This window comes from Podarcis muralis, chromosome 4 (genome assembly GCF_964188315.1).
Source record: "Podarcis muralis chromosome 4, rPodMur119.hap1.1, whole genome shotgun sequence".
Taxonomy (NCBI): domain Eukaryota; kingdom Metazoa; phylum Chordata; class Lepidosauria; order Squamata; family Lacertidae; genus Podarcis; species Podarcis muralis.
Window position 1 is genome coordinate 85,053,747 of NC_135658.1, and position 25,785 is coordinate 85,079,531.

Genomic DNA, 25,785 nt, shown 5'->3' on the forward strand with positions numbered 1-25,785 from the left:
GGCTCCCGAACACATTGCAAGTCGAATGTTTTGGCTCCCGAACGCCGCAAACCCAGAAGTGAGTATTCCGTTTGGAACCTAAATGTCCAGTGGGGCTTCCGATTGGCTGCAGCCAATCTTCTTGCAGCCAATCGGAAGACGCGTCTTGGGTTTCCAAACATTTTGGAAGTCAAACAAACTTCCGAAACAGATTCTGTTCAACTTCTGAGATACCGCTGTATAAGAGAGAGGTTCAGAATGGGGGTGGGGAGTATGTCATCTTGAATAAAAAGCTCTCTAATGCTTATCACAGCATCATCCTTCCAATCAGAATACATAGATTCTTTGCCTCTTTTCCCCAATCAGTGCTAAAGGTCATGGACTTTGTCACCGCTGAGGAATATAGTTCTTGCACGCTCCCAAACAGAATCAAACATGGCCTGAAGTCCTGAGAAGAAATTTGGAGCTGTGATGAGGAGTTTTCTCCCCTCCACCCCCTTCTAAGCCCTGCTGACAACCTCCCATTAAATCAGATTATTTATTAATTTAGCGAGCTGATAAGGCATCTTTTGTGTATAGTCCAACATAGAACGCCGAGCTTCTGTGCAGCTGGCACACTCTGCATTAGCACATTAACACGAACGGCATATAAATAGGCAATATTCCCTCAGCTGAAGAGGCCAGATAGTGAGTTGGGTGGCATCGGGATTCACTCCCAGCCCTTCTCTTGTCACATTTTTTTTGCTGTCATGGCAACTAGATCCAGCAGCAGCAGCCTAGTTAGCTTGGTTTTCAACTTCACAGCAGCACTATTTCAGAGGAAGGAGCTGGATGCCGCTGGCTGAAAGACCAGCAGTTCCCATAACTGCTTGTTTTCTGCTTTCCCTTTGCTGCTGATCTTTGACCGCTTCTTTATAGACAAGGATTTCCATTTGCCCAGGTTGAGGACTTGCTCTGTTTATCAAAACCTTGTTCTGCCTTTTTTTAAAAACAAAAACAAAACAAAACTGTTTTTATTTATTTTCATGGTAAAGGTAAAGGGACCCTTGACCATTAGGTCCAGTCGTGACCGACTCTGGGGTTGCAGCGCTCATCTCGCTTTATTGGCCGAGGGAGCCGGCGTACTGCTTCCGGGTCATGTGGCCAGCATGACTAAGCCGCTTCTGGTGAACCAGAGCAGCACACAGAAATGCCGTTTACCTTTCTGCCAGAGCAGTACCTATTTATCTACTTGCACTTTGCTGTGCTTTTGAACTGCTAGGTTGGCAGGAGCAGGGACCGAGCAATGGGAGCTCACCCCGTCGCAGGGATTCGAACCGCCAACCTTCTGATCGGCAAGTCCTAGGCTCTGTGGTTTAACCCACAGCGCCAGCCGCAAACCTTATTTTCATGGTACAGAAGATCAATGTTGAGGAAACAATTGTTACAGCAGTAAACAACAAGTAACATGTCCTGATAAAATTACAGGCTTTTATCATGCCATGTGTTACAATTTTCATTTGATTACTCTTAAGAGGTCTGCTTTGAGCCAGTCTGTGACCTGCCTAATTTTTCTGCAGGGATTTTTGATCAGCACCGTATGAAGAACACTGGCTTCAGCCCAGTGTTTCACTGGAGTAAAGTATCTTGTGTACAAAAAAAAAAAAAAAAAAAAGCTTTAAAAAGGAGTTAAGTACTCAGTATAGATGGGCAAGTGTTGGTAGCCAAGGTCCCTGATAGGCCCATCGCTACTGACGCAGGCCTCTTAAAACCATTTAAAATACCATTTTTAAAATGACTTGGTGCTGTGAAATGCTAGGTAGGGGCTGCCATCCACCTTAGCCCCAAGTGCCTCTGGGCCCTGCCTCACCTAGCTGTTCTCTTCACAACATGGTAGCATGGCTTTCAGAGGCATCACCTATCCCAAATGCTGCCCTGCTATACTTCTTCTTTGGCAATCACTCGTACCCGAGTAAAACTGTCTTCCATGAACATGGTCTTAACAGTGAGTCTGTAAGGGACTGTGGAGGCCAATTTTGGATCCACAGTGGGACATAGGTTTCCAGGCGGGAGTTGATCATGGTGAGCGTTTGCCAAGCGTGCCTTCCTCTTAGCACGTTTCTCCCTTTCGTCCCGAGTTCAAGCGTCTTCAAAGCCCATGACACCTTCAGAAAAGGTTGTTCTTCAACTGGAGCGCTCGCAGGCCGGTGTTTCCCAGTTGTCAGTGTTTATACTACATTTTAAAAGATTTGCCTTGATAGAGTCTTTAAAGTCTTTAAAGCTGTTTTGTTGACCACCAGCATTACACTCTCCATTTTTAAGTTCGGAATAGTGTTGATGCTTTGGAAGACAATAAACAGCCATCCGCACAATATGACCAGTCCAACGAAGTTGAAGAATCATTGCTTCGACACTGGTGATCTTTGCTTCTTCCAGCACACTGGCATTTGGTTTGCCTGTCTTTCCTAGTGATGTGTAAAAATTTTCAGACACCACTGATAGAACCATTTGAGGAATTGGGAGATAGTGTTTGTAAGTGGTCCGTGTTTCACATGCATACAGTAAGGTTGGTAGTACAATAGCTTTGTAAACAAGCATTCTGGTTTCCCTGTGAATGTCCCAGTCCCCAAACACTCTGTACTTCAATCAGGAGAAAGCTGCTCTTGCAGAGCTCGGGCGATGCTGGATTCTCTGGTAACCTGGGCCAGGGGAGAGGGGTAGATACCAGGGTGTGGTACTGGGGGCCCTAGTGCCCAGAGCCCCTCAAACTTTGTGATGGCCCAGAAAATTCACGTCACTTGATTAGATACCAATCCTTCAGGCTGTAAGTACCTGCATAAGCCAATGAATCATAAATTCCCCGGTTCAAATTTTGCCTCTGACATGAAGACACAATTTCCTCCTCCTCTCCTCTCCTCTTGCCCTGCCCCAAGCTTTCTATGCTACATTTTCTAAAGTACGGTAACTTAAGGACTGACACGCAAAATTTTGTTTTGTTTTTCTTAAAGGATCTATACATTGTGCTGTATTTGCTAACCCAAACTATAACTGTGCAGCTGGCATTAATATTAGATTCCTGGGCTCTCTGCAGAAATAGCAAGCAAGCAAGCACAAAAGCGCAGCTCTGAGTTATTCTCCTGAGCTTTCCAGCTTTGTAGGTGATGCCTTTTCAACTTGGTTATTTGTGTTCATGTCTTGAGTAGCGACAGATTTGAATAATGGCATTAGATCTAAGCAGCAGCTATTGATAGCTTCACACCGACTTGCACATATCACCTAATATCTTAAGTGGACCTATAACATACATGCAGAGAGCACAATCGGAAGCGAACAGGATGGCAGGAGAAATTAACAGCATGAGAGGCTGTGAATTGTCCTTTCTTTTTGCCATATTTAATTGGAATTAACTACAACCTTGAGAGAGTAGTTTAGAAAAAGCTGAAATTCAGCGCCCTGCAAGTGTTACTCAAAATGCAAAGCAGATTTTTTTTAGTTCACTATGCAATTTTGATACGCTCAGAACAAAATTATTAGAGAGTGGAAAAGTTGTCTAGACAGTTAAGCTTTCTCTCCTATAATTCCCAGCCCATTTTCTCATTACTCATTGTTCTGTTAAACATAGATATTTACACCATCTCTACTCTGCTAGCACAACACTTAGCTGTTCCCAAAAAAGGAAAAAAGCTAAGTAAGCAATTCTTTATCAGCACATAGTGGTTCATTAGGCCGCTCATATAATCAAAATCTTCCCACAGGTTTTTATAACACAACTAAACCACACCTTGCCACTACAGCTAAGCCACACCTTTGCTGGTTTTTCAGCATCAGAGGAGAATGTTTTTCATTTAGACACAAGTCTCCTTGTCTCTCTTGAATTCTTGCTGCTCAAGATGATTACTGATGGGGGGGGGGACAAATCTCAAGAGAATAATGTATAGGAAATCAGTGTAATGTCTACCAGGGTGATTTATGCCGGTGTAAGGTAAAGGTAAAGGTACCCTGCCCGTACGGGCCAGTCTTGCCAGACTCTAGGGTTGTGCGCTCATCTCACTCTAGAGGCCGGGAGCCAGCGCTGTCCGCAGACACTTCCGGGTCACGTGGCCAGCGTGACAAGCTGCATCTGGCGAGCCAGCGCAGCACACGGAACGCCGTTTACCTTCCCGCTGGTAAGCGGTCCCTATTTATCTACTTGCACCCGGGGGTGCTTTCAAACTGCTAGGTTGGCAGGTGCTGGGACCGAACGACGGGAGCGCACCCCGCCGCGGGGATTCGAACCGCCAACCATGCGATCGGCAAGTCCTAGGCACTGATGTTTTACCCACAGCGCCACCCGCGTCCCTCTTCCAAACTCCATTCAATAGAGTCGCTACTGAGGCAGCAATCCTTTGAAACTGGGTTGGACTTGCAGCACTGTTCTTACCAGTGTAACTTCTGCTGGGTTCCTACGTCATGTGACCAAGGTGAAAGGAGTCCGGAATAGGGAAAATTCTCCCCCTGACTCATCCATCCCAGGAACACGGCTTTGGGGGGAGGCTTATGCTAGCCATGGGACATCTGAGCCAGGATGAGGGGCTTCAGCCAGCTCAGAGGGAGACCCACCTGTTCCAAATTCTGCTCCTCCCAGTGGATCTTGGGTTTGGATTGCTCTTTAAAACTTCATTTTAGTTTTATAAAATGATTTTGAAATCGTTTTGATGTATTGGCTTTCTTATATTGCAGTTCACCACGGCAGTAGCCTTTTTATTTTTAAGAACCTCTATCACTAAGTAAAGAGAAGATGCACAAAAAGGAAGGGGTGTTGAAACTGTGGGCTGCTTCTTTAAGGGGAACGGTTTGGGATGTACACAGGGAGAACTCTATGGGGAGATCCTTTTATCTAAATTCCCACTGAGCAGTATGAAAAGTGAAAGAAACTAGGATTTCCCACTCTTGGTTTTCTTCCCTTTTCTTCGTAGTTTTGTAAAAGCAGAGTTTTGTTTGTTATAATAAAAGTTCAGTTAATAAAACAAATCTGTCTTCAAGCAATCAAGCTTCTGAGAACCATAATTCCTGTTAAGATAACCTTGCCTGCTGCAATAGGTAAAAATAGGTAAAGGACCCCTGGACAGCTAAGTCCAGTCAAGGCGACTATGGGGTTGTGGTGCTCATCTCACTTTCCAGGCCGAGGGAGCCGGTGTTTGTCCACAGACAGCTTTGTGGGTCATGTGGCCAGCATGACTAAACTGCTTCTGGCACAAGAGAACACCGTGATGGAAACCAGAGTGCACAGAAATGCCATTTACCTTCCCGCCACAGAGGTACCTATTTATCTACTCGCACTGGCATGCTTTCGAACTGCTGGGCTGGCAGAAGCTGGGACAGAGCAACGGGACCTCACCCCATCGTGTGGAATTGAACCGCTGACCTTCCGATCAGCAAGCCCTAGAGGCTTGGTGGTTTAGACCACAGCGCCACCCGAATCCTTGCAATAAAGGGTGTCGGGGAGGACCCCAGCCTTCTCCTAAGCTTCCTTTAATTCCTTCTAAATTCAAATGTGAACCTTTCTCAGAGTACAGCACAGAAACACAGCTATGCGGTGTTGACTCAATCACAGCCCGTCTTCCTTGCTGTTAATCTGTTTCCCCTGAGCAACAGAGAGGTGGGATATCAAAGCATTTCCCACCCCCCTTGCTGGCACATGTGATTGAAGGGCAACAGTCAAACTCAGTTGAATTTAATAAGCAACATTAAATATACTTAACATGGAAGCCCCAAGGTGTATAGTGAGTAAAGGCTGGTTAGGCTTTTAAAAACAAGTAGGTTAAAAACGAAACATAACATAAATAGATCGCTTAATTACAAATCAATCATGTAAGACTTTTAAATTAGCTTTGGGATATTTATGTGGGGAATTATTTCTGTATGTGTAATTTATAAGGAGATTTCAGTAGGTTGGAAATGGGTAATATATTGTTTTTTTTCTATGCCAGGACAAGTGTATAGAAAATCTTCAGTTGCTGCGCCAGCTTCCAATTAATTATGGCCAGAATTCTACCTCTGGAATAGCCCAGAGAGAGGCTGGCAGGGCAAAGTTGCCCCACCTCCATTTTTAATTGAATATAATAAAAGCCCCCACCCCACAATTCATACAGCTGAAAATACTTTTCATACAAATCTAGCAGGATAACCCAGCTCAGTGGGTCCAATGGGGAAATAACATTTTAATGGGATTTCCCCTTAGTTCAAGATTTTGTCTTCACAGAGCCATATGCCACACGGAAACATTTGAAAGGCAATTAGCAGACAGCAACAGCTTGCTGCATTAATTATTAGTTTATTTTCAAAATAATAATAATAAAACAATCTTGCTTCAGAGGAAAGCAGTTTAGGTTTAGGAGTTGATTATGAAAATGTGTTTCACTGCTTTAAAAAGGAAAAGCAAGATCAATCACAAATCAACCCTGCCAACAGATGGATCCATGCCAGTTTGGCTTCAGGCTGGCCTTTTATTTAGACCTCATATAACCCCTGTTATAAGACAGCAGGGGCACTGGTTGCCAGTTCGTTTAAATACTCATGGTGATGTTCGAAGCCCTAAACAACTCAAGTTCCAAACCTGTGAAAAACCGCCTCCTTCCCTACAGACCTTCTTGGGTGCTGAGGTCACCAGAGATTGTCCTCTTGTTCCTCCACCCTCAGCAGCTTGGAGGGTGGCGGCCCCTGAGCTGTGGAACTCCCTCCCCACAGAGGAGCACCTTCATTCCACAGCTTCCAGAAAATGCTCAAGATGCAACTCTTATCCATCTTAACCTGTATATTTTTAGGAGAGATTTTATTTTTGTGATTCTAGGTTGTTGTTTTTTTATAATAATATGTATTAAATTTTCCATTCTAGGTTGTTTTAAACAGTTTTAAAAATTGGGACCCTAGGATGAAGAGTGGGTTAATAATAATAATAATAATAATAATAATAATAATGTCTTTTAATAAAGAAACACTTTCTTGGGTTTCCCCCTTGGGAATGCAGCAAAAAGCAGCATTCAAGTAAAATCTTTAGATTTCTCCATAGCAGGTGAGCCTCGACACAATCTCAGCTACATTCTTCTAATTAGAATCAGGAGGAAGAGACAAAATAAGCCTACACAAGTTATAAATTCTAAGGTATTCTGAGGACTGAAGGCTTATCGAGTTTCCAAAAATATCTGAGCTCCAAAATGCAGAACAAATTTTATTTGCTCACTGAATTTCTGGCATAAAGATCCAAACAAAAGTGAGCCCATGAGCTACATAATTTGGCTACCACTCTTCTTAGTAGTGCTTGCTAAATGGTCTGGATGTGTTTAAAACAGATAACATATAAGCACATGCAAATATACAAAACTTCAGTGAGGAAGGGAAATAACTCTTCCTCCATTTTTAAACACCCTGCTAAAATCCAGAATTCCTGCCTGACTCCAAAATTTATTCCTAGTGCTAGTTAAAAAGGTAAAGGGACCCCTCACCATTAGGTCCAGTTGTGGCCGACTCTGGGGTTGCGGCGCTCATCTCGCTTTATTGGCCGAGGGAGTCAGCGTACAGCTTCCGGGTCATGTGGCCAGCATGACTAAGCCTCTTCTGACGAACCAGAGCAGCGCACGGAAACGCCGTTTACCTTCCCGCCGGAGCGGTACCTATTTATCTATTTGCACTTTGACGTGCTTTCAAACTGCTAGGTTGACAGGAGCAGGGACCGAGCGATGGGAGCTCACCCCGTCTCGGGGATTTGAACCGCCAACCTTCTGACTGGCAAGCCCTAGGCTCTGTGGTTTAACCCACAGCGCCACCCGCGTCCCTTCTAGTGCGAGTTATCCTGCTTTTAATATCTGCACACTGTGAACTCTGATGTAAGCATACAGTTTGCTGCAGACCTTTAGCTGTAAGTGGAAAATAGGAGATGGGGAGAAAATAATGGAACTACCGTATGGTAGATCTTGGGTTACAAGCAGCTCGATTTAAAGGAGAATGACAGACAACTTACTGGAGCTGTGGGACTTACCCCCCAGGTAAGATTGCACCCTTAGTCTAGAGAGACCTCTCATTTTCTCCAGTGGTTAAAGACTGTCGTTGTTTATAAAAGCACTTTGATTTCATGGACCGCAGTGCTTCTTTTGGTGTCAAAACATTGTAAAGATGGTCATTTCCTCATTTCTCCTTTCAAACATGCCTTGAGCAAGTACTGTAGACTGAAAAAGATTTGTTTTCAGAATCAAGCTGGCTTTGCTAGTCCTCCCCTGGGAAAGGGAACAGGGGGGCACTGGAATGCAGAACTTGTGAGCAGAGACAGGCCTATATTGCCAACAGCAAACCACTAATTAAGGCAAGTGTACTGCAGTTATGAGAGGAGATAATTGGTGCTGGTGAATGCAAACAGCAAGCTAAACACTGTGTTTGGAGTTGCAGTCCCTGGTTTTCAGCAGTCTCAGTTTATTTGAAATAATCACCGCCGCTTTAGGGGTTCCTGTAACGGACCATACATGTCTGCAGTTGGGATTTTCTCTCCTGGCTAAGCAATGTTTTCAAGGCATCAGCTGTGGTCAAGTATGTAGCTGACATTAGCAACATGAAGTTTGCTGAGAGGTTGGAGAATTGCTTTGTGCAGAATCGTGTAAAGGAGCGGTTGGTAACTGGAGGCCCTGATCCAAACTATGACACCCACGAGCATGAATTCTGTTGCTTTTTCTTGAGCAGAGACCCTGGAAAAGGGGCTTTTTATGCCTCTACAAAAAAGGTGCTGATCAGGGCTGTAAACCAGGCATAGGCAAACTCGGCCCTCCAGATGTTTTGGGACTACAACTCCCATCATCCCTAGCTAACAGGACCAGTGGTCAGGGATGATGGGAATTGTAGTCCCAAAACATCTGGAGGGCCGAGTTTGCCTATGTGATGCTGTTAACAATACTAGAAAGAAGTATTTGCTCTGTTTCTGTCCTCTCCTTGTCCTCAATGCTAGAGAGAAATCAGCTCCCTGCTGCTTATTAGAGTGTGAATGAGAGGTATTGAGTATTCATTGATATTTTCTATAGGGTGCCATGACCCAGTGGAGAATTTGCTGATCCTCATTATTCCTGCAGGCTATTAATTATGTTAACATTGGCTTCAAGAGAATTGGGGGTGGGAGTGGGGAAGTAAAATTTAACTGGAAGATTGTATTCATTGGTTATACTATTATTATTATTTTTTTAAACCATCAAAATCAGTTTATGTCACAGTTTAGTGCAGCAGTTTTGCTTTAGTGTTTCAACTTAAAATCCATGGATGGATTTGTGCTTGTAGTATCATTTTAGGAAAATGCAACAGAGAACAAATTCTATTTGGTACTATTTCTATAAAATGAGATCTGGATTGGAGCAATACTTTTCCTTACTGCAACTTTGTTAAGAAAACAATTCACAGTTTTAGGGCTTCAATGCATGCTCTCTGCCTATTTGGACGGAAGGTTTAACAACATTCCTGCTCACCAAAGGCTTTGTATCTGTGAGTCTGGAGAAGCTGAGAATATATCACACTACTTTTATTAAGCTGTCCCTCGTACGAGTCCCCCAAGGTATAAATTTCTCATCTGTATCCTCCGCTCCTTGCCAAACAAGACTCTCCGTTCCCTCTGAACAGGTTTGTAAACTGCTAGCAGGCAATGACATATTACTATCCAGGCCGCAAAATTTGCTCTGGCTGCTAGAAAATGAAGAGCAAGAGATAACAAAATAATGCCCTAGTAGGGTGAGAGAGATGTGGTTTTGCTCCTTCATATCTGCAATACCTATGCACTAATTCATAGAGAGACCAGGATTCCTTTTGTTCCACAAGGAAGTCTTTTGCTGCTGTTCCTTTTCTTATGTGTGTTACTTGAAATATATTTGATATAATGTGTTAAACTGATCTGTATTTTCATACATATTGTTTTTCTATATGTATTGAATGGTGGTGGCTGACAGCTCTATGCAATAGTTTCATTTCAGTTCAATATAAACTTTGATGAAAATGAACAGCTTGTGTATGTGAGGGAGTAGGTTTTACAGAAGAAATGAAACATTTTAATGCATGACATAAAAGAACCATACTGTAAAATGCACCACTTCTTTAAAATTGCACTTGATGGGTTCATATGCATTCTTTTCAAAGAAATTCACAATAGTGAAGGTAAGCCATGCTTTCAACACGCTAGAGTAACACAGTAGCTGGATTTTTAGTGTCACATAATTTGAAAGAACCATCTGAGTTTATAATCGTAATGGCCCAATCCTGAGCCAACTTAGTTATTAGGATGGAACATTCAGAGTGTTGTCCCAAAACACAAAATAAGCCCATGATCACATAATCCTGCCATTCTGCTATGTTGTTATCTATGGTTTTATTCTGGTTTGTTTTATTTTAAGTTATGGGATATGACAACTCCATATAAATTAGCTTGATTTATTCGAGACAGTTAAGAGGTGAGGTGTCGCATCGGGTGTGAAGAAGAATAGAATTGGTTTAAACATTTCAAAAAATGGTAATCGTTCATTTCTATTTCCGTTCTGCCCTTCATATAAACCCCATAGCAGGAATCGGCAACATTAAAACACCCACAATAAAATTACATGAAGCAGCACTACCCTCAGATACCTGGTCCTCAAGTTGTTTAGTGCTTTGAAGGTCAATATCAACACTTAGAACAGAGGTCAAGCAAACTTTTTCAGCAGGGGGCCGGTCCACTGTCCCTCAGACCTTGTGGAGGGCCGGACTATATTTTGGAAAAAATAAATAAAAATGAACGAATTTCTATACCCCATAAATAACCCAGAGATGCATTTTAAATAAAAGCATACATTCTACTCATGTAAAAACTCCAGGCAGGCCCCATAAATAACCCAGAGATGCCTTTTAAATAAAAGGACATGCTGATTCCCGGACCGTCCGTGGGCCAGATTTAGAAAGCGATTGGGCTGGATCCTGTCCCCAGGCCTTACTTTGCCTACCCACGACTTAGAATGTGGCCCAGAAGTGGACAAGTAATATTTCGGGATTGGTGCTGCGTGATCCCTGACAGCTGTTCCTTTCAGTATTCAGAAAGCCACATTTTGCATTTTTAAAAACTCTGGCTTAATATCGGTTAAAAAACCAGGGTAATAAGACATCCTGGCTTATGATCCTGGTATGTCAACCAAAATTAAGCCCGATTTCTCCAGTTTGGATGCAGTGGGAAACCACAGTTTAATGCAAGCCAAGATCTCCGCCCCAAAACCAACACACAACGAGGAAGCTCATGGCGCTGCAAGCCAAAAACCAGAGCCAGCATGTGTTCATTCATTACTTTCTCCCAAGAAACTATATAGTAAGATGTTTCTCTTTTCATTTATAAATATTTTACTCAGCTATTTAATTGCTAATTAGCAGACAAATCCTTAATTAATACAAAGTTAGTAGTTTACTACTGAATTGATTTGCAATTAGCATGTTGTATCCCAGAACTGCTCAAGAGTCATTAATCATTTTCATGAGCATAAGATCTTTCTCTTCCAGTATTTTCATCGGCCACAGTAAGTAGGTCACAAGGAAGGGACAGGCCAGGTTGGGGGAGTGACAGTTAACTTTCAATTTGATAATTTCCATCCATTCATAAAAGCACAAAACGTTTTATTTGCAGACCTTTAAATTCAATTAAGAACATTAATTTTGTAGCAGTGGATTTACTGAGATGAAATCTTGTCAACAGGAGCTTCCCTGGTTGGCACTGGGAAAAGCTTGAAGCTCTGTGATCGATTGCTTCCATCAGTGGCAGATGGCTCCAGGTTCTGCCATTGGAATCTCAACTTAAAATGTTCTCAGGAAGCAGGGCTGAGAATGACAACCCCTGAGACTGTGCTGAGGTGCTGTCAACAGCATGGCTCTGTATATTCAAGAATCAATGCCATATGGCAAGGCAAGGATGCTTCACAACAGGAGTAAACAACATGGTGTTGTGGACTAGAACTCTATCATCAGCCCCAACCAGTATGGCCCAATATGGTCAGGGACAATGGCAGCTTTAGCCCAATATATTCTGGGGGGTACCTAATTGGCTAATCCTGATTTACAATGAGGTGGGGTTTTAATACAACAAATTACCAACAAGTGATCAGAGAGACTGGCAAAAAATAAAAATATGATGTGAGTTTTTTTTGTCTATTGAGGAGGCTGGCTTAGCCTCTACTTCAGAGTTTTGAGAGCTCGTGGATGTGTGTGTGCATGCACAAATATCTCATAGGAGCAGATTTATCAAGTTCACTCCAAGGTATGGGGCAGCACAGTAGAATGTGCAAAGGTAGAGCCATGTAAGAGCATAAGGTTTTGCATATACAGTGGTACCTCAGGTTGCATACGCTTCAGGTTACAGACTCCGCTAACCCAGAAATAGTACCTCGGGTTAAGAACTTTGCTTCAGGATGAGAACAGAAATCGCGCTCCAGGGCGTGGTGGCAGCAGAAGGCCCCACTAGCTAAAGTGGTGCTTCAGGTTAAGAACAGTTTCATGTTAAGAACGGACCTCCGGAACAAATTAAGTACTTAACCCGAGGTACCACTGTACACAAGAAGCTCCTGGACTGGGGCTAATGGGCAGCACAACATTTTCCATGAAACTGGTTTCATTTTAGCTCTCCAAGTACTTGCCAGCACTGAGGTCAGCTGGCAGCTTCCCAGTGCTCATGGGAAGAGGTCAACAGTGAAGACCATGAGCCACAGCAGCCCTGTGCCACTCAGATCATTTGGTTCCTATTGTCATCACTTCCCTTTAAACACACATACAAAAATTCCCCTCTTTTGACTCTGCACTTACATAGAACAAGTAGAATGCAAAATGCTATGTTTCAGACGTTTAAATATTGTACTTCTAGCTCTTAATCAAATTGTTTCTGAGCATTCTATTTTACAACTGAAACGCAGCTTAAAACCTAAGGCTTCTACCAAGCTTCTTACTCAGCTAGGTTATTCATAAATATGAAACACTTATGGCAAAAGTATTTGTAACCTGACAGACCTTCGATCAGCCCAGGTAGTTTGGGTACAGTAAATCCGGTGGGGTTGACATGTTTGCAGGGCTTATGGTGATCTGAAAGCAACACACTTTTACCTCACCAAAAATATGGTCAATTGATATCCTAGCTCAGTGGCAATTTGTATGAAGATGATCTCAAGTACTGTCCCTAAATCTCCAGTTAAAAGGATATCTGCTATCAGTCTGCCGAAACCCTCTGCAGCACACCTTGGAGAGTCACTGCCAGATCAAAGTAGAGCTAATACTAGTTAGAACAATATCACGACTCAGTATAAGGTAGCTTCTTATATATGTGTGTGTGTGTGTGTATTTATATATACTGTATCTTACTAATGCATAAAACACTTCACCATTTTCAGGTATAAAAAGGTAAAGGTACCCCTGCCCGTTACGGGCCAGTCTTGACAGACTCTAGGGTTGTGCGCCCATCTCACTTAAGAGGCCGGGGGCCAGCGCTGTCCGGAGACACTTCCTGGTCACGTGCTTCACTTGGACTGCATCATGGTCCCAGCGCAGCAGACGGAAACGCCGTTTACCTTCCCGCCAATAAGCGGTCCCTATTTATCTACTTGCACCCGGGGGTGCTTTTGAACTGCTAGGTTGGCAGGCGCTGGGACCGAGCAATGGGAGCGCACCCCGCCGCGGGGATTCGAACCACCAACCTTTCGATCGGCAAGCCCTGGGCACTGAGGCTTTTACCCACAGCGCCACCCGCGTCCCTTATTTTCAGGTATAATTACTTGCAAATCATGTACAGTATTTATAAAATGCTGTGCATCAAGCTTTTGGAATGTAACCACTATACATTTTCAGCTTGCAAAAAGCCTTTAAAAAAATGAAGTTTCACCAACACATGTAAAAAAGCATGTAACCACAAGCAGTTGGTGAGATTCAGTCCTGATATAAATAGACTCAACATGAAAACATGAATTCCTAAACTGCTGAGAATTCAGAATCTTGCTTCACTGCTGGGATTAATTTCTTTCCAACAGACTGGCTGTCTAGAGAATTCCCATGATTCTGTAAATGAAAACATATGGATGTGTTACAGCCAACAGTGGGAGTAGATGCACTCTAACTGATGGGGATTCAAGGGACAGCTCCATGCAGAGGAAATTGGTGGTTTGGCAGCTGTTAGGAAACCTAACAAGGCCATATAGTGGAAGTTTTCTTGCTTGCTGCTGTTCTTGTCTGTTCGTTCTGGAACTCAAACAGACTTGCTTATTTTCCAGAGAGAGGCAGAGGAGTAATGGTTATCCTTCCTAAATAGAAAATCCTTTTTGAATATAAACAACTAAATAATGGGGAGACTTATTTTTACCAACCCCGAGTCCCAGAACAGTAGGCTTATAACACTTTTCTTCTTTCAAAACAATGAATTAATTAAAGAGAACTGAGAAAAAAGCAGGTGTTGTTGAGTGTGAAATCAATGAGTGTGAACTGAAGCAGCATAGTAAATAAGATTATACGCCAGGAGTTCAAATCTTCCTCAAGTTTAAGGCTTCGGGGGTGTGGGGAGTATCCTGTTTTGCTTGTTCCTTGATGTCATGTGACTGAGGGATACATTTCTTCACAATCACAATTTCCCTAAATTTAACTGTTTGAGAGGTTTATAGTAACAATCCAGAGCTGCCATACGCCTGGAAAGTCCTGGACATAGCCGGGATTCGTCTGTCAAAAATGGCATCCTGGCGGAATTTTAGGAAACTGGTTAAAATGTCTGGGAAAATCCGGGTATATGGTGTTGATTTTTTGGTGAATTTCCAAAACAAAAATCAAAAAACAAGCAACCCTAAACTTTTGTATTGCTCTGCCAGTTGTGTTATCACAAGTTTGGTAGCAATTAACACAAGCCTAATCAAGTCCTTAATGGGACGCGGGTGGTGCTGTGGGTAAAACCTCAGCGCCTAGGACTTGCCGATCGCATGGTCGGCGGTTCGAATCCCCGCGGCGGGGTGCGCTCCCGTCGTTCGGTCCCAGCGCCTGCCAACCTAGCAGTTCGAAAGCACCCCCGGGTGCAAGTAGATAAATAGGGACCGTTTACTAGCGGGAAGGTAAACAGTGTTTCCGTGTGCTGCGCTTAAGTGAGATGGGCGCACAACCTTAGAGTCTGTCAAGACTGGCCCGTACGGGCAGGGGTACCTTTACCTTTTAATCAAGTCCTTAAACACCACACACTCTCACACTGAATCAAACAGTGAACAATGCATTAATTTTGGTGTTTTAACAATGATTTGCCTTGCCAAGTGTGAATCTCCTTGAATACTTCATTCCTGCATTTTACCACCTGAAGATGAATATAAGTGCCCCATTGGTAGAGTGGGCAAGGGGCACTGTGCCCAACATCCTACTGGGGCACATCATCAACGGTGGCTTCTCTCCAACATACACAGAAACAGATTAGGTTCACCTTCTAGGTGCTACCCATTGTCTAGATGGAATTCCCCCTCTTTCTGTCTGTCTCCCAACTTGCCCTAAGGACAACCCTCTTTTCTGTGTTATCTTCCGATAATGTAGACCGGATCTTTGAAACTAGGCAGCGCAACTCATCTGCAACACCTAAAACTAAGGCTTCAAAAGGCACAAGACCTCTGGTAGCTTTCTCCTGAACCTGCCTGTTGGAAATAAAACAATTCATCTAATGGATATTAAGACATTCAACTTGTCTAACTGAGCTCTCATTTGTTTTTCCCAAGAATGGAAATCACAGACGTTGACACAGAAGTCCTAAAACTAGTACAAACCCTCTCCTTAGTCCCAAAACTGTGTGTGTGTGTCTACACTGTAGAAGAGAGGGTGGTATTTGTGGTGGGGGTGGGAGTGGACAGAGGTAGCTAGGATTAATTTAGATTGTCATGATTTCTGTTAAATAAATGTGCGTCATGAATGCCTTTTACAATTGTATGGAAATTTGTTGGAAGGAAGGGTTGTGCCCATAGAGCGAATCCTCACAGGGCTTGTCTTTATTGCCCAGTATCAGATAAATTAATTGGTGCAACGAAAAGCTTTGTAATTCTTTTCACGTGGAAATTCCTCAGCACCACCCACAGAGTGCCCTTTTTGCAGTAAATCTGACCCTTTTTATTCTAAAAATAAAGTAATTAATGGAAGTTTGCCATTTTCCAGTAACCTTTTTCCAAAATTAAAATGGGAAACACCTGAAACAAAAACTGCAACTATTTTGCCTTAAAGTAACAACTTTAAGCTCATCCAGATTTTCATTTCATACCTAACTCTGGGCACAGGCTTAAAGGCATACTGTTTATTAGAGATTTCTTGGAATCTGAGCTCCCAGGTATCTGACAGGTTTAAAAACAATCCCCATCACACAATTGATCTGTATTTGTACTCCAGGGACCAAAAAACAAATCCGCTGTCTTTTTGTAGACTAGATGGGCCCACAATACTGAATACATGGGTTCTGCTGCGTATTAGCTATGCAACCGAACCATGAGGGACCACTTTTGTTGGCATCCCTGCAGCAGCCAAAACAAAACAATGAAAAGTCGTTGCTCTGTGCCTTTATTATCATTAAGATATTTTATTGATTTGTTGCAAGGTTTATGAATACGGTGCACAAGAAGCACTCCTTTTGACATTTGGAAGTGTACTTTATAAACTATTTTGCATGCCACCTCAATCTCCCCGCGGCGTGAGATTCCAGGGGCTCCAGGCCCTTATCCAGGGTTTGTGTTTCCTTTTGGGAATGTGGCACAGCGGATACTATGGTATATGTTTTATTTACACATATATACAACCTGAGCCTGTGATGGAGGGGCTCGCAGCATTAACAGCTCAAGAGGGTCCTGCCTCCTCCACAGGCGCAGCCATGGATGCAAACAGAAACCAAACATTGCACTGACTCTGTCTCCAGCTTGCTGCCTTCTTTCTTGCTGCCCTGACACTGAGGTCCAGCGCCGAGGGCCTTCTGGCAGTTCCCTCACTGCGAGAAGCCAAGTTACAGGGAACCAGACAGAGGGCCTTCTCAGTAGTGGCACCCACCCTGTGGAACGCCCTCCCACCAGATGTCAAAGAGAAGAACAACTACCAGACTCTTAGAAGACATCTGAAGGCAGCCCTGTTTAGGGAAGCTTTTAATGTCTAACAGACTACTGTATTTTAATACTTTGTTGGAAGCCGCCCAGAGTGGCTGGGGAAACCCAGCCAGATGGGTGTGGTATAAATAATAAATTACTACTACTATTACTATTATTATTGCTCATATCACCATCACCTCTGCTCCCAACCCTGGTTTGTTCTGTTGAGGGAGGGGGCCCCATCCATTTGCCGCCTCGCCCCTTTATTCCCATCACCTCACCTGGAGGCTAATTTGGCTATTCCCCAAAATTAGAAGGCTTGATTAGCTTTTAACACTTGCTGGATGCAGGGATGAGTGGGTCTCTGCATACAGCCCTCTTCCCTCCACCCCAAACTCATAACTCTTAAGACCATGATGCAGTCCAAGTGAAGCACTTTAAGTGATATGTCTAACTTTCTGGGAGTTGAAATCTTTCACATTGAGATCAATCAAATTTAAACAGTGCTTCATCTTTACCAGATCGTGTGCTCCATAAAAATTCATTAGATGTTTGGAATGGCACCATGCTTTTGGAGCACACTTTTAAAGGTTTACTCACATGTGGTCTATATAAATCCTTACTTATCAAAGCAATGAGAGGCAGGCACTTCACTAAAATTGGGTAAAAGGTGATCACTCTCAAAGACTGAAATGCAAGCTGATTTCTCAATTCCCACAGTGTTGCTATTCAGAAAAAAACAAAAAAACAAACAACAACAAAAACAAACAACAGAAACAACCATTGACTGTTTTTCTAGGGCTAATCAATGAAGTGAACTTTTCCCAAACTGGACAGGAACAATGTCCGACATGTTTGGCATTTCACTGTCATGTTCTGTTGTGTTAGAAATTGTTTTGCTCTAATGTAGCTGTCAAGCGTTTACATGTTAAAACTGTATTCAGCTGCTTCAGAGAGTGCGGTTCTAAGTCAACACACCGGCAACTATGAAAATTCAGTTTATCTCCCCAGTAGATGAGATTGTGACATTTTTCGCTTCCATGCATCCACAACATAGCATGCAAAGAATTCCCTTGGAAATGAATATAGCTCATGCAACACAAAAGCTACAGGAGATGGCATGCTATATATTGCTGACCTGGATTTTGACTACAGACTCTTTGAACCAAGAAGAGTAATTAAAAACACAAGTACATATGGCTGCAAAAGAGACCACAATCCTTCAGTCTTTGATAGACCCTTGTAAACTATTCGGCTAACTGCATACTTTGTATATATTTACATATCTTTCCAGGGTTAAAGGAAAGAACTACAAGCAAGAACAGACACAGAGGACCTCCTCATAGTGTGAGTGGAATGAGGAAAAAAAATACTGTGTACATGTACATGCACAATTGGGGAACCCTTAATCTACCAGGTTACTGAAGTTTACAGAACCTATGTTTATGCTCAGTCTGTTTTCGCAGTATGTCTTAACACGTGGGGTTGGGGATTGTTCCAAAAGGCGCAGACTTGCTCCTGTCCACTTGTTGATGGAACATATGGATGGGTACACGAGGGGGGGGGGGAAGGGCTTACATTACAGGAGCAGAAGATCAAAATAATAATAATAACTGGGTTTTATTATCATTTTACTTCCTGGAACATTGCTTGCTTTTGGAATCCATGGCAGTAAAAGGACTTTTTTTTTTAAGGGAGATATTTCCCCCTTTCAAAACAAAGCAGATTCAAGTTATGAGAACAGTGGGGCATTTTGCTCCTCTCCCCCCGCTCTTGCTGTGAATATTTTTAGACTCCCAAATGAAAAAGGGAATTAAAGAAGAATACCAAAGGTTATGGTTCTCTTGGGGATATATATTTTCTGCAAGAAAGAAGCAACTTGAGATAAAGAGGAACTATACTGTTAGGTAAGCTCAAATAATCCCTAAGAATTCTCAAGAGTAAAATAAGTGGTTTCTAAGCTTCTGTTTAATTTTGGCTGATCTTTGGCTTCAAGAAAGGAGCATAAACGTTATAGCACCTCAGACACCTGACTCTTGTTCTATATTTTAAGAACTGAGAAGAGAAAAAGCTGATTTTAATAAGATAAATTTGCATATATATTTTGGCTTTTCTCTGCTTTAGAAGTAAAGTAATGGAATAGTATGATGTTTGATTCTCTCTTTCTCCAAAGCTTTGAAAGCAACTTGGATCCCACCCAAACTAGCACCCATGTAAAGTGTATTCTCCTTCACATAATATGCCCCTTTCCCATCTCAAATTTGTCTTTTATTTTTGCAGAATTTATAGTCTACTTTATTGCACACAAAAAATGAAAGCACAGCTGCTGTCGAGAGAGCTCTATTGGAAAACGTGTGTTATTTTGTGGAAGGGTTTCCCCCTCCCTGTTCCCACTGAGTAATGAAATATTTAGCAACATCTTGATCTATGACTTGACACAAACTATTAAAAGAGATTAACACATCCTGTTAGATCCCACATGTACAAATTAGTATCTCTGCGGTAAAATAGAACCCCGAGTGGCAGACGTTTTGGAATTACTGCACTTATAAAACTCCCATCACTTTCATAAAACAGAGCTGGGCTTCAGGCTCCTAAAAGGTTGGTTTTATAATATATATTACACACACACACACACACACACACACACACACACACACACACTGCTGCTATGGCCATGGTTCATGGGTTCTGCTGTTCCATAATTTTCCTGTGTTCATGCAGAACTTGATACTGACTGCAGAATCCAGCATCTTCAGAATATGTTCACGCCTGTGAATATAAGGTTTAAATCCTGCGGGCAATTATTGTGCTCAGTTCCTGTTAAGATGGGGATAGTGTAGTAATATAGGGATCAAATAGATCTGTAGAACACACAAGGAGCAGCAGGAATAGTTCTCTAATTTCTCATACCAAGGCTGATCTGGAATATAACATCCTGCATATTCTCTATAGAGAAAAACTTAATATAGCACTCATTCAAAACAAAACACAAAGTATTTTGCACGGAAATCTACCTACCCATTTTGCTTATGCAGTGAGACTAAAGATAGGTCAAATCACTCTCCAGAATTTTAGACACACTTATCTCTGCTACAAGATACCAACTGCATCCTTTCCATGCTGTAATTTTTATACAATAATTGAATTATAGGGCTGCTACCCGAATAGGAACTGTAATATGGCAAGATGCTCCAAGGAGAATTTTTTTGCAGACTGGTGTTCAAAATCAGGCCTGTTTGTGTCTTGCCTGCTGCCGACCACTCCAGCATTCTCCAACTTCTCTTCTGGATGCATCTACTGTGTATGTGTGCATCCCCTTTTCAACCTTCCTTTGTCATTTCTGGATAGAAAATTCAAAAGTCCGCAAAAAAACACACACAAGTAACTAAAATCCCACTTTGAACATTCACATTAACTATGTAAATCAAGCTGGTGGGCACACGTTTTCCCCAAACAGTATATGCATACATCCTTTTGAAAACAGGAGTTTGGGCAAGATTTTTGCACAGAGTTCCTGGGCTCACTTTATATATCAGACTATTTCAAGCTAAAAAGAATGCGGTAGGAGTTTGTTCTCTCCTTTTCTCAAGTGAATGCTCAAGCTGGCTTGTTCACAGTCCCTCCTTCCTAGTCAAGAGAGAAAAGGAAGTATATCCTGCAGTTATCAGCCAGCTGGCTGCCTTCTATCCTCTCAGAAACTTGGGCTTAATGCACTTTCAAAAAGTGTTCAGCTGCAGCGCTTGGAGCAGGGACAGCGTTTTGGCAGGACATGTTTTCTCCTTCAAATTCAATTCTCTTTAGTGGGTCCCCAAACATGGCATGGCAGCAGAACTAGAGAGAGCCCTTTCTAAAGGGAGAAACAATAGTGCTTGTGCCAGTGAAAAGGTTGGGTCCACTTCCAGGAAAGTGTTATATAATATATCCTTAAAGATTCCTCAGCAACAGGAGGAAGCAAAACCAATGAGTAAGACCCTGCAAGGAATCTCTTGCCAATGGATTACAGTGGTACCTTGGTTTGCGTACGTTTTGGATTACAAACATGGCAAACCCGGAAGTGCGTGTCCCGGTTTGCAACCTTTTTTTGGATTACAACCTTTTTTCCTTTTGGATTATGAACAATTTTCTTTTGGAGGCCCCATTGGGGAAAGCGTGCCTTGGGTTACAACCTGTTTTGGTTTACAAACGGACCTCCGGAATGGATTACGGTTGTAAACCAAGGTACCACTGTATGTTCAGGAACACTGAGCACAGAGACTGAACATACTCTGGTGAAACCCTTGAGGGGAGTAGGAGCACTGGAATTTTAGAATTTGGATCTCCAGTCATTTTTGGACTACAACTGCCATCATGCCTAAGCTAGCAGGACCAGTCGGCTCAGGGATGGTGGGAATTGTAGACCAAAAACAGCAGGGGGGATCCAAGTTTTGGGAAACCCTGTTTTAGAGGCAGGTTCTCAACTTGCTCCTGAAAATCCTACTGGTGGCTCCAGGAGTTCCACCAATGAGAAAATGATCTGATACCCTTTTATTTTCATCTGAAAGGGATAACCACCTCTCCCCTCCTATATGAGATGAGCTAGGGAGGGACGTTGCTGCAAGAAATGGGGAAACAACCAAGATTTCATTTCATTTATATGCTCAACACGGTATCCACAAGTCTCCCACTTCCACGTGATGCAGTTTAGGCTGAGAGATGGCGGTTGACCCGGGGTTCCCCTTTGAGCCCTATAAATGAGTGGCAATTGGAGCCTGTGCCTCCCTTATCCTAGCACCTAGCCTGACACACCACCAACAACACCATACCCTAGACATTAGCCTAAAGCAAAGTCCATTTCAGGGGCCTATTTCCTAGGGTAAAACTATGGTTGGTTCTTTGGTCAGCCCCCACGGCCCTTCACTTCATCAAATCTGGCCCTCTTTGAAAAGAGTTTGGACACCACTGATCTAAAGCAAGTATGCTACCATACATTCTTACTCGCATGCTCCGTTTGAACTCAATTCTCTTCCCACTCATTTTCTACATAAAAATAATAATAATAATAATAATAATAATAATAATAATAATAATAATAAATTTTATTTATATCCCGCCCTCCCCAGCCGAAGCTGGCCTCAGGGCGGCTAACAACAATCAAAATAGTCCAACATTCTAAAAACATTCATTATAAAATTAATTAAATCAAATTAAAATCAAATTAATGGCAACCATCAAGCAAAATTCTGTGCAGATTGCCGATTGCCAGAGGAGGGGGTCAGGCTGCGGCCTGACCAAAGGCCTGGTGGAACAGCTCTGTCTTGCAGGCCCTGCGGAAGGATGTCAGGTCCTGCAGGGCCCTAGTCTCTTGTGACAGAGCGTTCCACCAGATTGGAGCCGCGGCCGAGAAGGCCCTGGTTCTAGTTGAGGCCAGCCTAACCTCTCTGTGGCCTGGGATCTTTAGGATGTTTTTATTTGCAGACCGTAAATTTCTCTGTGGGACATACCAGGAGAGGCGGTCCCGTAGGTACGAGGGTCCTAGGCCGTATAGGGCTTTAAAGGTTAAAACCAGCACCTTAAACCTGATCCTGTACTCCACCGGGAGCCAGTGCAGCTGGTATAATACCGGATGGATATGATCTCGCAGCGAGGACCCCATAAGGAGGTCCCCAAAAAGCGATTTTTGATGTGGTGACAGAACAACAACAACAACAAAATCAAATCATTTGATTACTCTTGAACCTTCCCCACCCCCACCTCTTAAAGGCCACCATTAAGTCTGCTTTGGTTACAAAAGCTATAAATGCTAAATTGCTTGGCATCTGGCATTGATCCATGTATATCGTATTACAGAGGCTGGGTCGTGAAACCCAAATCTTTCCTCATTATTCTTGAAATTGACAAAGCAGCAGCAACATACCATGGTACAACCAGGAAGATATTAATTTACACTGCGCAGGCACTGTGGTTGCTGCTGCTGTGAGCACAAACTGCATGGGCTCCTCTCCACATGGCTATCTGCTTGCAGGAAGAGGCACGTTTGTGGATGAGAAGAATGGTAACCATGCCAGTCATTGCCCCCTCCCCCCAGATATAATGATGCACTTCGTACAAGCTACATATAATAGGGTTCTGGTCATAATATCCAATGCCTTTATGCTCTGCCCAATGCAAAGTTAAGACAACACAGAGCATAGGATGAATTGCATGTATTAAGGACAGGCACACCAATTAACTGCAACCTGAAGCTTTTGTACTTCTAAATCACCAGTTTTGAAATAGGAAACAATAGGTTTGAACTAAATCTGACAAAGACACAAGCAGAGAGAGAGAGAAACACTTCAAAAAAAAAAAAAAAAAAAAAAAGAAGCCTTGTCATCCAATCTGACAACAATTGCTTTTCACATCCTTCCTTGTGCTACATACTCCTAAACTGGGTTGTTGCTTCAGTAGGAACAGCTTACCCTTTGCCAACTTTCCAGCACCTAATTTGGTCCTTGAGTTTGTCTGTGTGAAATAAAACCACCAAGCACACCAAATGATAAGTTATATATCGTTAGTTGCAACTTAAGCTGAATAGTGGAAATGCGAGAAATTGTGACTCAATTTGATAGGCATATATTTCGGATGTATGGCTTGGTCCAGACTAATGCAAACCATCTCTTGACTTCTTTCATTAAATTCTAATGTTACGTGACAGGCCATTACAACCTGCCTTATCTATGGCAGCCCAAACAATGGACTGACCGGCAGCAGCTAAATTTAAATACTATTATTGGCAACTGGGATGGAGCCAAGTGTCTTTGATCCCTGCCAGGGAAACCACCCAAGCATTTACTGCTGGGAAAGCCACGCACAGGATTGCACGGGATTTCCTTTGATCTCAACGGAAGAAAGCATCATTTGTGCACAGGCATTGTACCAGCATCAAGACCCTCCGGCCAGATCCTAAGAGTTCCCAACGGAGTGCCACACAGCAAGGTCAGAATACAACATTAAAATTGCAGGCACCTCTCACTTGGACCATTAGGCAATGCTGACTTTCTTACCTCAGCAGAGATCAAATTAAAGTATGCTAGTTAACAAAAATAGATGCATGCTTTAAAGAGCCGATGAAAGAGGCTAAATTATTTCTGTTCACTTTGCTCAACAGCTCAGTTCTATATACAGTGGTACCTCGGGTTAAGTACTTAATTCGTTCCGGAGGCCCGTATTTAACCTGAAACTGTTCTTAACCTGAAGCACCACTTTAGCTAATGGGGCCTCCTGCCGCCGCCGTGCCGCCGGAGCCCGATTTCTGTTCTTATCCTGAAGCACTATTTCTGGGTTAGCGGAGTATGTAACCTGAAGCATATGTAACTCGAGGTACCACTGTACCTCTAAGCAGAAGCCTCTTGGTCTAGCATGGGCTTTGCAGCACAATCTTATTTGTATTTGATATCCCGCTTTATCACTACCCGAAGGAGTCTCAAAGTGGCTAACATTCTCCTTCCCTTCCTCCTCCACAACAAACACTCTGTGAGGTGTTTACCTAGAAATCAAGCCCCACTGTGTCTTACTCCCAGAGAAATGGGTAAAGAACTGTAGCCTCATAAATTTCTGGTACAACTTTTTTGGTTTATTGAATTGCTTAGTAGAGTTGAGGGTCCAGGAAGACAGGCACATACACGTGTTTGCTAACATCTAGGAATGTGAAATATTTATTTAGCCCTGCACAGGCTTGGTGTCTAAAAATATGATGCTGGCATCTAGGAATTTGAACTATTTCCCCCCAACCCTGTTGTAGATATTTTAAAATACAGCCATGAGCTGAGAAGTAGCAGAGAGATAAAGAACCGTCACAAATTAACAAAAAGGTGCACAAGATTTAAAGTTAAGAGAATGTATGCAACACACACACAAATTTATTAAAGTGATCAAGCCATTAAGATTTAAGGAGACTGAAGGGACAAGACAGACTAATGACTGGACTCAAAGTCCAAGCAACTCAAGTATAGTTATGTTAGCAGGGTGGGTGGGAGAGTTACATAAATTAAATTGAAATGCAGTAAGTCAATTGATGTCTAGTGTCTAGCATTCACATAGGCAATTCCCTTTCTAAGTTCATAAAAAATGCATTTAATGAGAACCACGTGGGTCAGGAAACACAAAACCAAGCAGGAAAATCCACTGGCGAAAAGACACGGAAATGTCTGGCTGACATACAGGTCACTTGAGAGGAAAGGTTACAATGGAAAGAAAATGGAAAATTATAGCTACTGCTTTCTCATATCGAAATATGCAAAAAATAATTACTTGGCACTAGGCTACTGAAAAGCAAACTGTCACACAACTACCAACTGAACATTTGCTATTTGTTTTAGAACAGCGACATTGTTTTTGCAAATTGTGACAAATCAGTGCTTCAGCTTCTGTTAAGCATTACTTATTTGACCACCTTATCTCTCCACATTCTCCCACATACACACACGTTTCCAGATATTAGAGCGGCCTCTCTCTCTCTATCCCACCCTTAAAAACAAGTCTCCTGTTCTAAAGGGCTTGATTTTGCAAGGTAGCTGCATGATTTTTTGCAGGCTCCTCCTTGTATAATGCCCATATCAGTAGCAACAACTACTTGCCAAAAGGGATGGCCAAAGACAACATGAAATAGAAAATCAGCGGCGGGGGAGAGAGAGAAAGAAACCTTTTTTTTTAGGTTGAAGAAACTGCAAATAAATGAATATGCTTTGAACATTCCGTCATAATGCTGCTTTTAACCATGCAGAGTTGTTTCAGTGCTGGT

General features: G+C 42.6%; 1 protein-coding gene across 9 annotated transcripts in view; it reads right to left on the minus strand.

Annotated features, from left to right (window-relative positions):
- Positions 1-25,785, minus strand: part of FARP1 (FERM, ARH/RhoGEF and pleckstrin domain protein 1) — a 183,461-nt gene that overhangs the window by 112,708 nt on the left and 44,968 nt on the right. The window lies entirely within an intron of this gene.